This window comes from Hibiscus syriacus, unplaced genomic scaffold, assembly GCF_006381635.1.
Source record: "Hibiscus syriacus cultivar Baekdansim isolate YM2019G1 unplaced genomic scaffold, ASM638163v2 tig00110065_pilon, whole genome shotgun sequence".
NCBI classification, from domain to species: Eukaryota; Viridiplantae; Streptophyta; class Magnoliopsida; order Malvales; family Malvaceae; genus Hibiscus; species Hibiscus syriacus.
In genome coordinates, this window is record NW_024062585.1 from 1,906,292 (window position 1) to 1,921,600 (window position 15,309).

Here is a 15,309-nt window from a genome sequence, read left to right on the forward strand (position 1 = left end):
AGAAAACACACCAAAAGACCAAACCGGAAAAAACACAACAAATGAACGCTCAAAGTTTTTTCAATTCACCAAATGAGCAAGCTGGATTCATTCCTATATATCTTAAAAAATAATTGCTTTTAACAACTTGTACTGCCAACATATACTATAATGCTTGGGCATTTTTACCCAAAAATCACTCAAATATTATAAATCTTACCTGTAAGGCACAATTTCCCCAAATTTTACCGATATAGCAATATTACTGATAAGGTGCATTACGTGAAACACACCTTTACTTTGGTGGAACGAAGGCGCATTCCCTGAAGCACACATTCTAGAGGAAATGTTGACATGGCACCACGTGGGAAGTCGCGTTTCATGTGTCATGCCTTCCAGGGTCCACATCAGATTCCCTAAAAGCATTTTAAAAAAAATATTGTTTTAAAACATTGAAAAATAAAACTATAGGGACTAACATCATAGTTTAATACATATTAGTTCCATGAGTTGAAGAGCTTAATGGGGTTAGCTTATATAATCATATTGGAGTGTTTAGGCTATGTTTCTTGACAACATGAGATAAAAGCTAAAAGGTATATTCATTAACTTTTTTATACTATTGTTAAATTACATTAGGTTAATATTTATTATTAAGGTTTATATTAATTAAGATTAGATATTTTTTATATGTTAATATATTTAAATAATTACATTAGGTTAATATTTATTATTAAGGTTTATACTAAATTAACTTTTGAAGCTGACATATATCAAAGGGGAAACGGTATACTCATGCAAGATCGAATATAAGATTAATTGTATTCTGCCAGCTCAAACGCCTTAAAATATTGTATGTTCTTTTGTTTTAAATCTAGATTATGAGATAATGGGTAATTTTTATGTAATTTATGTAATTATATGTTTTTGTTGTAGTAATTTGAGATGGAATAAGCTAGAAGATGTTTTTTCTTCTGAAATTGGCAAGCTTAAGAGTCTAACACATCTGTAAGCAACACCTGGAAGTATTTTTTGTCACGTTATGATAATTAAGATTGTTTCTTCCTACTAACCAGAAAATTGATTAGGTATATGAGATTCAACAATTTTAAAGGAGAGATCCCGAAGGAGCTTGCGAGTCTACCAAGGTTGAAAAGATTACGAACTGCTTTCTAATTGATTTATATCAACTTCAAAAGTTAACTTAGTATAAACCTCAATAATAAATGTATTATTAAGGTTTATATTACTAAAGCTTTCAACATAAGCATCTACTTATTGTGCTGAAAAGATTATGAACTGCTTTCTAATTGATATATATCAGCTTCAAAACTTAATTTAGTATTTAATACCTTTTTATTATGTTTCTTGACAAATTTTCATATAAACCTCACATCTTATATGTTCATGGCACCAAACAATATTTTTCTTCTTCATATTTTTATATTAGATTCAACTTAAATTATAGATCTAATTAATCACATTCAATAACTAATACATTTATATGTCAATGAAATATTTTTAATTTATGCTGCATAAATTTTTTGAACTCATGATTAAAAAAATAAGTATTTAAGTATATTAACATATAAAAATATATAATCTTAATTAATATAAACTTTAATAATAAATATTAACCTAATGTAATTTAACAATAGTGTATAAGTAGATTCAATAGATATTGAGATAAAAAATACTTAAGGAATACAACTTTTAGCTTTTATCTCATATTTTCAATAAATATAACTTAAACACTCCAATATGCCTATATAAACTAATCCCATTAAACTCTTCAACTCATGGAACTAATATGTATTAAATTACAATGTTTGTCCTTACAGTTTTATTTTTCAATATTTTTAAAGTATATATTTTTTTAGAATGCTTTTACAGAATCTGTGGATTTTAGAAGGTGCATCCCTTGAAATGAGTCTTCCCACGTGGTGACATGTCAAAATTTCCTCTGGAAGACGCCCTTTAGGAAATGTTCCTTTGTTTCACCTAAGTGAAGGCGCGTTTCACGTAACGCGTCTTATCGGAATGGATGTTAGTGTAACACCCCCAACCCGAATCCGACCCGGATACAAATCGGAAGTGTCACATTAACTGTTCAAAACATGTGCTTTTATAAAAATCATAGAAAAATTAAAACCTCCTTTCTATAAAGTTAATATTTTACATAAACATGTTCAAAACATTATCAAACTCCATCAAAGCGTACATTCTTAATAACTTGGTTTACATGCCAACATACTAATTTACATAATAGAACATACTTTATAGATCCGAAGCTTGATCTTCTGACTTATCCACACCTACGTGTAAAATACTTACACGCTAAGTCATAGACTTAGTGAGATGTAAATACACCATGTAAACCAACAAATGCATGTATATATATATCATGTAACACAACATCATACTCATATTCATACTTAAACTATCATTGACATATCATACCATGCTACCACACAAAACAATATAACCTTACATTTAATCAAAGCTACACCTATACAGATTCTGTTATTATTATCAACACCCTCACATCATTATCCATATTATATTCATTCCTACCTCTTAGTTATCTATTCTTACACTTAACCTTCTTACTATTATATATCACACACATATCACTTCATATCACAACTACACATATGCACTCATTATTATTATCCTCATTCCTATTATCATATGATTCCAAACTTATCATTTGTACACGTCCAATAACACAGATATTATTTCACAAAAGAACACACATATTATCATAGCAAGTTATTTATTTCTTTAAAGCCCATGTATACTTTTGAGAATTGAAGGTATGTGAGTACATAGAGGTTGTGCACAATGCTGTCACCAAAGTTAATAATTCAACTTCTTTTGAGTTGAGGATAAAATTCAACTCTTAATACAAAGTTAACGATTAAATTTATTTAAAAATATTGATGAAAATTATAAAAAAAATATTAATATATAAAAACCAATAATAATAAATTTTGATTTGACTCAAATCTAGAACATCACGTTATTTATTAGAAAGACAAACAATAAAATTTAGAGTAAATTACGTATTTAGTATCTAAATTATCAGTTTTAGTTCATTTAATATAAAAGTTTTTGCTTTATATGCCAGCCAAAGAAAAATGGTGAAATTACATCATTAATCCTTAAGTTTCTAAATGGTAAAATTACATCATTAATCCTTAAGTTTCTTAGATTTTACAATTTAGACTCCGAAATTGACCTTAGGTTCAATTTAGTCTCTATCATCATCAATATTTAAAATGTAAAAGATAAAAGGAAAATGAGAACCAAAAAAATGAGTCAATAAGCTAACTTATAAACGAGTTAACAAATGAGATTATAACTGAGTCGATAAACAAGTCAATAAAGAAGCTTGATTATAAACATAAACGAACCGAGCACACCTCTGTTCATGTTCGTTCTTTTATTAAATAAAATTAAAAAGTTTGTTTATACTCGTTTATTTAGCTTAATAAGCGAACGATTCACGAACAATTTGTCAAACACTCGGTTCATCTACACCCTTAATAATTGATTCCAACAAATATATAAATGGTTGGTATAAGAACTTGATTACAAGAAAAACTATCAAATAAGTGCCTCAAAGTTCACAAGAAAATGATGATCACCTACTTCTAGATACTTAAACTAAGAAAAATGATCAGTGTCACGGACTACCTTCATCGAAGGAAGCACGATTGCAGCCACCGGATTACCCTCAAGTCCCCCACCTTCATCGATAATCAACCTAAGACCTTCCATATGAAGTTTCCCATGGTGACCACTTACCTCAATTGTTTCAGTTAGTTCCTGCAACATATTCAGCACCAAAACACTTGCATCACTCTAGAGAATCATGTTATGATCTGTGTGCACAAGTACAACAATGTTGAAGACGGATTCAAGTAGTTTACCTTGAGGATATCCCAAACATCCTTCCTGCCGCTGAGATCAGTTACTTTGGACACACGGGCGTCTCTTGCTTTCAGAAATTCGAGCTGCTCTCGGACATTTTTACCTCTTTCTAGACCAGTATGAACAACAATCAATTTACAGTGCTTAACTCCTTCCTGTGTCTCAATACAGACATCATCCTGGAGAAATTGCACCCTCAAAACACTAAGTTGCTATCTTCACTCTCAAGAAAGTAGAAACTATAGATTTGCTTATAACTTCTTTCACAAGTCAGTGCTAAATGTACTTTTAGCACATTAGGATTTACCTCTTCATGAACCCAAACCATCTCTGCTAGAAATTTCTTGTGGTCCTCAGGAACAGCCTTCATCAAATCTTAGACCACAAAAATCTAGTTTTTTTTTATAAGAATAAGATCAAGATTTTGCCTCAGATTAAAAGAGAATAATTCTAATCCAGTAAAGCCAACTGATTCACGTACTAGTTCTGCTGTGCGGCGGCCTAACTTATGGCTATTTTGAGGCGAGTTTTAATATAAAATATTATCCTATCCAACCTAAAATGTTACACAATTTGTAATATTTTCTATTATAACCGAGAATGTTACATTGAAGCAGGTTTTAACATAAAATGTTACATGCCTACTCTAAAAAGTTATACAATTGGAAATAATTTCGGTTACAACCAAGAATATCTTGAATAGACTTTTAGATTGCAACAGGAATAATTACAGCTTACATGATTTATTATGGAGAACCTAATAGTTTCAAATTCAACCTAAAACGTTACCAAGATTACTCTAAAGAATTCCACTCTTGGAAAGTTTTTCAATTACAACCGACTTTTTCCCCTTTTTTTAGACTTATACTAATGGATTGTATTTTATACTCATCCTATACTGAAGTAACACATTACAGTCATGCCAATCAAACACAACACTGCAGCACTTGATTCAACATACTAACTGAAAAACAATCAATCCATTCCTTCAAAAACATACAATCCAGAATCATAACAAAAATGGATCATGAATCCATTTCAAACCCAATAATCCACTTGAAAAATGAATATATTTAACAAGGTTAATCTCTATATACCACTGAATCAAAAGCCATACGAGAAAATGAGAATAACCCAAAGATCTAAAATAAATAAAGAAAGAAAGAAAGAAAGAGAAAGCATGGATTACCAGAAGCTCCATGAGGGTATAAGATTCAAACGTGGGAGCAGCATCATAAATGGAACCTTTATAATCAATCCCTTTGGCAGCATTAAACTTAGCATTTATCCAACCTCCCCATCTCCTTCCTCGCATATGCATCTCATACCCTTCTCCCTTAAACCACCCTTCCGTTTCCTCATTATCCGCATACTCCCGCCACGTGTCCTCCACCTCGAACTCCCCCGGAACGCCCCAACAAACGCCGCGAAAGCAAAGTCGTGGTTCCCCGACAAAAACACGTGCTTCTGATTCGGATATCGGTTCGGCAACGAGATTAAAAAATCGATCACTTTGCGTGTGTCGGGTCAGCGATCACAGTAGTCGCCGAGGAAGATGACAGTGGCGTTGTTGAAGGATTCTGGGTCGATGTTGGATTCGAGGTTTGACCAAAGATTGAGGAGCTTTGTGATGTAGCCATGGATGTCTCCTTTGCAGATTATCGTTCTGGGTTTGCTGTTGGGATCTGCCATTTCCCTTTTTTTTGTTAGAAATCGAAGTGAAAAGAAAAATCAAACAGCCAAAGTTAAATATGATGCAGATTTCAGGAGGGTTGGACTAACCGTGCATCTAAGCGAAAGGTCAAAATCTGTGAGCATTATGTGACCATCTTCTCGAACCATAATGTTTTCGGGTTTCAAATCGCGGTACACAACTCCAAGCATGTGCAAGTACTCCAAAGCAAGAAGAACTTCGGCTACGTAAAATCTACACACGAAATAATATAAATAAACAGTTCAGAAATATACCAATCACTTATCTCGGATTTTACGAAAAAAGATGAAGTAGAGCATGGAACACTCTCCGGTGACGGAAACAAGTAATAATGGCACAAATGGATATTATTATAAACAACTCAAAACCTACTTCAAGCAAGTTATTTTGAGACAAGTTAAAACTTCTGAAAATAGGATGATCCTATATTAAAGACGAGTACTTGTTTACTTGGATTTAAAGCGAGTTCCGAGATTAATAAGGCGTAAACATCGATCATACCCATATCTAGATTATTTCATAAACCATATATACTAGCAATGTATTGCAAAATTATTGCGGTTTAGATGTTCAAACTGAACGAACGATCATAGACATTCAAGGTCGAAGGTTATCAACTAGTATGATCCGTCTTCATTTTTCTCTCTTTTGTTCTTTTTGTGCTCACTTGTAAAGATATTTCAAACTAATAGAAGATAGTTTAATGTAAGTTAACTTTTGATCATCTAAGCATATTACCTTGCTGCTGGCTCGTAAAAGCATCTCCCGGATTGCTTTTGCCGAAGGACATGCAAATCCCCACCAGGACAGTACTCCATAACTAGACATGACAAGTTATCTGAAACAAATTGTGAATATGAAGTAGGTAAAAAAGGATGATCAAGCATCCTTAATATTTCTCTCTCGGTTTGGGCCCTCGGCATTTTCTTCCTTCTTGCTAAAAACTCATTGTCCATTACCTTTGTAGCAAACAAGCAGTTTGTACCGATAAGCTCAGCAAGATATACCGTCCCAATATCTCCACGACCGAGCTTCTTTAAAAGATTGAAATGCCTCAACCCCAAAACACAATCCTCTTGCGTCATTACGTGGCGGATGGCATCCCACCTCATGTCTTTTGACATGTTAGGTCTGTTGCCTCGGGTAGACCAACTTAAATTGCTGTCGTCACTGATGCTTGTGCTACTACTACCGGCAAGGCTGCTTGAACTTTGTGAGATGTCTCCCTTTTCTCTAGCTTTGGGGCTATTTTTAGCCCTCAGAATGGCAGCTTGGTTTCTGTTAGAGTTATTTTCAACCAAGGCCAGTTTGCGCATATCAGAATACACGACTTGAACTGACTTCAGCTATAATCCCATCTGACTGTGCCTTTAAGGAATCTTGATTTGATTCATTACTTGAAGTCTTCATAGAGAACTGGCATCTCTGACAAATTAATTGACTTGTACTTGAATCCATGAGGCTACTAACTTCATTCGAAGTATTAGCGGCATAAGCGGCCGAAGAGATATCTTGCTTCATTTTATTCTTGACAGTACTTTTGTTCCTGATAACTGTTTTGGCCACCCGTGGCGCATTTCTTGTTATCCTGCCTGTTTTATTTCCGCTGGTCAAGCTAGAAGAAGGAACGGCATGCAACTTCTCTTTCCGACCCAACTTCGGTGCAGGTGATCTTTTTGGTAACTTGGTTGAAGAAGACAAAGTATTTTCAGGTTCTAACATATTATCACCTGCATATGAACAAGATACAGAAGATGCAGAAGTATGCTTCTCTTTCCGACACATCTCTGCTTTAGGAACTTGAGTTCCAACTTTTCTTGATGCGGAACTATCAGTTGGAGTCGATGTAGAAGTTCCAGTGCTAATTTTCCTTGTTACATGAGGAATCCGAGGTGAAGAATTAGAACTTTGGCTCAAAGCCTTATTCTTGGGATCTTGATGTGGTGCAGTCATCTTCCTAGAAAAAGCTGGTTTGCCTTCTTCAGGCACCAACGATATTTCAACCATGCCCCCCTTATCTTCATTTCCAGGAAGACCAGATTCAACTAAAACTGAATTGAACGAACCTTTTACCCTACCAGCTTCAGAGACCCCAGGAGAACTAATTGACATCGATAATCGTTTCATAGTAGCCATTTCCGATGCCTTAGAAATGCAAAGATCCCTTAATGCCTGCTTCAGTGACAATGGATCCGAACCACAAATTCTAGGGGAGTGGGGCATCCCCATGGTAATTGGTTTCTTCAAAGCATTTTTCTTTAAAGAACTCAAGCTTGCACCTGCTTGGTACGAAACACTCAGACCTTTAGGGCCTTTAATATTGACAGCCTCAAAAAGCTGATTAATAACATTTTCTAGAGAACTCTTGTATCCCGGTCTCTGCACAGGGGGCTTCCGATCTTTATCATCCGTGCCTTTTCCTAAGTGCGGTTGATATGCTCCTCTAGAACGTTGCACTGGTTTCAACTCTTCACCAGCTTCAACAATTTCACTAGTACCAGAATATGAACCCATCTTAACGGTTACACGGCATTAAACTTTCTCAGCTGTATCGTCAAAGAAAGGCTTTACAATACCATCAAAATTTATACTAGTTCATGTTTCCATCTAAACCAACTTCAAAGATCTGAATGCGTGGAAACTTAAGAGCATACTTCCATCAAATCAATTCTGAAGCTTATTTATTCTGAGAACCTAAATACAACCGCCAAATGGAAATATTTAAAAGACAGAATTATACAAAAAATAAGGCCACAAATAAATTTACCTTAAAACGAAATGTATCTTGAAAGAGCAGAATCAGCTATCTTCAACACCAAATCATCTTTCGGGCCCGAAAGTAGAATGTTCTACTCCAATGGAAGCACCATGGTTAACTGAATAGAAGGAACTATGATATTGAAATATTTATCTGAAATAATATATATGCATAATGTGATCGCAATTTGCAAACAACGACTTGCAGCTATTGATGAATTTAAAAACTTATGGTATTCTTTGGAATTGTGACTACACCAAGGTATCTATTCATTAAGGAAAGAACCGGAACCGGTGATATATTTGCTTAATTGTTCTCTACTTTGTCAGTAACCAGCCAGCATTAGGGAAAGATGGCCACAAATAAATCGATTTCACAGTTACAGTATTACAATGTGCTAAACTTTAGGGGCTGTATCGTCGAAGAAAGGCTTTATAATACCATCGAAATTTACACTATTTCAAGTTTCCAGATAAACCAACTTCAAAGATCTGAATATGTGGAAACTTGTGAGCATAATTCCATCAAATCAATTTTCAAGCTCATATATTCTTAGAAAGTAAACACAATCAACAAATGGAAACATTTAAAACCCAGAAAAGGCCCCAAATAAATCACATCAGAATAATATTGCGATTTTTTTTCTTAAAAAATGATAAAATCTACCATAGAGCACATCTGCTTGAATTTCTGAAATCTTAAGCGCCTAGCTTACTCTATCATATCTCCTGGATATTATGAAGTTTATCTATGTTATTTAAAAATAAACTGAACTATGAGCACAATCAAATCAGCTAAAACAATGAAAATCAACGGATAAAAATGGTGGCTGATAAAATGATTAAAAAACATAAGCCAACAACTAATAAAGTACACATTTTTTCTTCTTCTTTCAGATGTAATAGATCAGAAGGGTAAAAAGTAAAGATTGTTCCATTTCCAGCTTAACAAAGAGGAAAAGGAGAAGAAGAGCGGATCCACCAAACATATGAAACGCAAAGCAAAACAGTCTTTAACTGCCAACCAAAGCCCAAACGAAAACACACAACTGGAAACCAGAAAAAAACCAGAAACAGAATTCTCAAACATTCTTAAATATTGTTTGCATGCTTCAAATCCATCCCAAAACGAAGATTCAAAAAACCAAGAAAAGGGCAAGAGTTGAATAAAAAGAAAGAAACAAAGAAAGAGACAGTACCTCAGAGAGAAGTGAAAGCAACGAGGAAGAGGCTTTGAAATGATCAAGTAAACAACCACGACGTTTAGGGATCGAGAATGCAAAGAATACAAAGAGAAAGGTTTTGAAGAAGAGGAAGAAGAAAGAGAAAGAGGGTAGCCTCCTAGCATGTGTTTTTTATTCCATTTTTTTTACGTTGGGCTCTGATTATTTTGAAGGAAAGATGGACCCACCATGTAATAAAGTGGGTCTCACGCTAGGAGGCAGTGGGACGGGGGATGTGCGAACTGTGCGTCTGTGTACGTACCCTAATATGATTACTTTAGGGTAAGTTATAAGTTTAGTATCCCAATTATTACTTTTGTTCTTTTTTAGGCACTTAACTAATTTTTTAAAAACATTATATGCAAAGTTATGTTTTTGGTTATTTATAATTAAAAAATTAATAAAATTGTTAATTTAGTATTTTTTTAAAGATGATGTAGTTTATCTTATTGTAACATATCAATATCACCTTTAGGTGTTTTAAATGGCGGGCGATTGAAACGAAACTAAACATTAAATATTAAGTATAATTGAAAAAATAATTAGGTGACCAAAACAAAATAAAAGTGAAATTTAAGATACTAAACTTATAACTTACGTTCACTTTAGCACCCAATTTTTTGTTCTTTTCTTACTTTCCCCTACTTATGTTATAAATTATATTATTTGTTTTTTTATTTATTTATTCTGTATAAAGGGACTTTCGTACTTTACCAGAATTAAATGATAAGAATCATATTTTTTAATAGTGTGAATATTTTTTTATTAAAACATTTATTTTGTCTTTTAATGCTAATAATTGTTTGTCCCCGTGATTTTCTAAGTTTTTATATAAAAAAAAGTTTACTAAGTTTAATTGTATAATATTTTTTACTAAGTTTAATATATTTTTTCAAATAAAGTATATTAGATATCATTGAGTTATATACAAATGATCATTTTCGTAAATAAAGTTTAAAAAATTATAAAATACTTATTAAATTTATTAAAAGATTATAAATTTATTAATAAATTTATCTAAATACTATAAAATAATTATTATATTATTGAACTTTTATAATTTATTACAATATTATAGTGACTATTTAGTAATAATTCATTAAATTTAATGACATTTTATAATTTTTAAAAACTTAATAGCAAAAATGGTTATTTGAGTATAGTTTAAAAAATCAGTTTATTTATATTTCAGTTTATTTTAGTAGTCTGTAGACGTTAAAAAACAAACAGTCTTCTTCTTGCAGACTGCAGACTTTTGGTCCACCTCTTCTGCTGCAGATGCCTGTAGATGTGGTCCCCGCAGACTGCAGACATTTTACCTCTGCAAAAACAAACACCACCTAAATATTTAATTCAAATATATGTTAATAATAAAAAACATTAAAATGTATGAATATTTTTTTTAAAATTTATAAGTTAATTCATAATAAAAATAAATAACACAATAATCAAAATTTCAAAGGACTATTATATTTATTATATTAAGCTAACAAACTTACCAATACACTAGACTTAAGTCGTTGCGACTAAAGCGATTATCATCATTAATAATTGTTAAGGATGGTGGTTATTTAGTTCAGTTTGCTATAGTTGGTTATTTAGTTAAGGCTTGATAGGGTGCTATATATGTTTGTAAGTACTCTTTTACTGAGAAGTGGAGTAATGAATAAAACTTCTTCATTCATAACTTCATTGTAATATGGTATCAATTGAAATTTGTTTTTAATCTTTCTCTGCAATCTTTATTTTCCTTCTTTATCTTTTTTTTCTTAACGGGCGATATCTCTAACCAGTTCGAAAATGATGGTAACCCTTACTACCTCCATAAATAGAATAATCCAGGAATGATCTTGGTGGCATAGTCTCTCACTACTGATAATTACAATAGTTGGAAACGTTCCATGTTGATGGCTTTATCAGCCAAAAACAAGATTGGCTTAATGGATGGATCATCACTGCGTCTGCTGCTTCTTCAACAACTCTGTTTAATGCTTGGACGAGAGCTAACAATCTTTTTAACTCATGGATCTTGAATTCAGTTTCGAAAGATATTGCTGCTAGTCTCCTTTATCATTTAACGACTGGAGCTGTTTGGAAAGACCTTGAAGATCTGTTTCATCAAACCAATAGCTTTCAAATCTTTCATCTCAAGAAGAAATTAGGTGAATAGTTTTGTTATGGAATGAGAGAAATAGAGTAAGATACGAGAAAAGAATGAGAGAATTTGGAGAAGAAAATAGTATTTCATTCATTTCCTAAGGATTCTTTACAATCTAGGCTGATAATTATTTAGTTACACTAGCCACACTATTCATGCCAGCTGTCCAAGCTTCAAAAACTAACTAACAGAATGATTCTTATCTTTCTTTTCTTTCTCAGGTACTGGGCCTTCGTGTTTGGGCTGCTCCATCACACCATTATCCTTCCAGGCATGCTCCTCTGCTGTGGTAAGTTTCCCTGTGCATCTCACGTGATTTAATTCCTAATCCCTATCTTCAATCCCTAACCCTCGATCCCCATTTCCCAATTGTTCCTCACTACTTCCTCGTCTCTCTTCTTCGATGCTTCCTCATCCCTTTTCTTATCCAACCATACAATACATACCCCTCAAGACGAGAATTGTCCCCAAGGATCGAACGCAGGAAACTGGCCCTTGAGAGTCGCATAATCCTCCCAAGTATCATTTTCTTCAGTCAAATTCTCCAAACGAACCAAAAGTTGAGTCACAAGTTTACCCTTTCGATTTACGATTTGTCTTGCCATAATCTTTAAGGGTTTGATTTGTAATCCTTCGTCTTCATCTACTGTAGGAGGTTCAGTGACCGCAATCAATGAATCACTGATGAACTTCTTCAAAAGGCTCATATGGAAGAATGGATGCAAGCGAGAGGATTCTGGTAAGTATAATCGATAAGTGACTTTTCCAATTTTTTCTAGAATTTTATAAGGCCCATAATATTTTGCTGCTAATTTCAAATTCTTTCGCAGGGCAATAGATGTCTGCTGATAGGGCTACAATTTCAGGTAAACCATATCTCCAACTTCAAAAACTCTTTCAGTTCTGTTTTTATCTTATTGTTGCTTCATGCGATTACTTGCCATCTATAGTTGAGTTTTAAGTAACTGTCTAGTAACTTCTTTGCTGTTCATGATTTCTGCAATAATGTGTACTGTAGACTCTGTAAGCCAAACCATAATAGGTGGTTTATAGCATATAAAGCCTGAAAAGGAGTTAACTTGAGGGCAGTATGATAAGTGGTATTGTACCACCATTCAGCATGTGATAGCTACTTAGCTCATTGCTTAGGTTTATAGAAACAAAACCCTCTCAAATACTGCTCCAAAAACTGGTTAACTCTCTCTGTTTGACCATCTGTTTCTGGATGGTAAGCAGTGTTGAACAGTGTCTTGGTGCCTAAATGTTTCATAAATTCCTTCCAAAATAAACTTGTGAAGGTCTTATCCCTATCAGAAATGGCCATGTTAGGCTAGCCATGTAGCTTGTACATATTGTCTAAGTAGAGCTTAGCTACCTCTGCTGTAGAATAGGGGTGAGCTAAAGGTAGAAAGTGACTGTATTTGGTAAATTTATCCATTATTACCAAAATACAAATTTTCTTTAGTGAAGTAGGCAATCCTTTAATAAAATCCATAGAAATTATTTCCCAAGCCTGGTTAGGAATAGGCAGTGGCTGTAATAAACCAGGCTTTGCTAAATGTTCCACCTTAGTTTACTGGCAAGTCTGGCAACATCTAACATAAGCAGCAACCATAGATTTAAGATTTGGCCAATAAAAATTGGACCTAATCCTATAGTATGTAGCCTGAGCCCCTAAGTGTCCCCCTTGAGGAGAGTCATGTAAAGACTGTATAATATATAATCTAAGGCTTCCAGTAGCTTCAATATAAACTCTCCTATCATATCTAAGAACAACCCTAGAAAACTTCCACTTACTGTCAACCACATGATTAATAGTCAGAATTGAAATCCATTTCTGAGCTAAAGAGTCGCCCTTATAACTTTATTCAATCTCTTGAACCCAAATAAATATCAAAACTGTAACTCCCATAGTCAAGCATTGAGCTTGATCCTCCCATCTTCTAGATAAAGCATGAGCAACCACATTTGATTTCCCCTTTCTATACTAAATTGTATAGTCTAATCCCAATAACTTTGTCAACCCTTTCTTTTGAATAGTTGTAGTTAACTTTTACTCCAAAAGAAACTTTAAGGGCTCATGATCAGTCTTAATAACAAATGTTCCACTCTCCAAATAATGCCTCCATTTAGAAACATCAAAGAGAATAGCAAGATATTCTCTTTCATAAATAGATAATGCTGAGCGTCCAGGGCTTAGAGCTTTACTCAAATAAGCAATAGGTCTTCCCTTTTGAGACATAAAAACCCCTACACCTCTAGAACTAGCGTCTGTTTCCAGATAAAATATCTTAGAAAAATCAGGTAATGCTAAAACTGGAGCAGAACACAGAGCCTTCTTAAGACCTTCAAAAGCACAATAAGCAGTAGAATTCCAGTGAAAAAGATCCTTTTTTAACATATGTGTTAATGGTCTGCTAATAATACCATAGTTTCTAATAAATCTTCTGTAATATCCTGTTAGACCTAAAAACCCTCTGAGAGATTTAAGGGTTTTAGGCTGAGGCCAATTCTGCATAACTTTCACTTTGCTAGGATCAGTAGACACTCCCACAGTAGAGATAATATGACCAAGATATCCCACTTTAGTCTGGCCAAAAAAACACTTGGATAATTTTGCAAATAACTGGTTCACCTTCAAAACTTCCAAAACAAGCTGTAAATGTTCAAGATGCTATTGCATACTGCTGCTATAAACCAAAATATCATCAAAGAAGACTAAAACAAATTTTCTAAGAAAATAACTGAACAACTCATTCATGAGAGCCTGAAATGTAGCAGGTGCATTAGTAAGGCCAAAAGGCATTACCTTAAATTCATAATGCCCTTGATAAGTTCTAAAGGCAGTTTTGTAAATATCTTTTGGTTTAATTCTGATATGCCAATAACCTGATCTCAAATCAATCTTAGAAAAATAAACTGCCCCATTTAACTCATCCAATAAGTCTTCCACTATAGGAATAGGAAACTTATCTTTGATGGTCAAACTGTTTAGTTATCTATAGTCCACACAAAACCTCCAAGTGCCATCCTTCTTTATAATAAGAAGGCAGGGAGAGGCAAAAGGGCTCCTGCTTGGCTGAATAACATAAGAAGAAAGCATAGCTGCTATCTATTTTTCAACTTCAGCCTTCTGATTGTGAGGAAATCTATAAGGTCTTAGATTAATAGGTGTGGCAGTAGGTATTAGTGGAATTGCATGGTCATGTGACCTCTGAGGAGGTAGGTCTTCAGGTTCAGTAAAAACCTTAATGTATTTATCCAATATAGGTTGCAGTTCAATAGGAACATAAGAAGAGTTTCCTACCATAGTCAATAGGATAATATGGCCCATAATATCAGAATCCCTTGCTCTCATTTTAAGTAAAGTAGCTCCTGATATTTGATGTAATTCAGTGGAGAGCTGTTTACCCTGAATACAAATCTGTTCCCTTCATATCAAAACTTAGTGTTATATTATTAAAGTCCATCAAAATTGGATTGAATAACTTCATCCAATCAACTACCAATACCATGTCACTGCCTCCCAATTTAAGTAACCT

The 15,309-nt window shown here is 33.7% G+C and overlaps 2 pseudogenes; both read right to left on the minus strand.

The window, feature by feature from the left end:
* Positions 1 to 3,606: 3,606 nt before the first annotated feature.
* LOC120214520 lies at positions 3,607 to 5,607 on the minus strand (annotated as a pseudogene).
* A 289-nt stretch (positions 5,608 to 5,896) lies between these two features.
* On the minus strand, positions 5,897 to 8,304 carry LOC120214523 (annotated as a pseudogene).
* Positions 8,305 to 15,309: the final 7,005 nt, after the last annotated feature.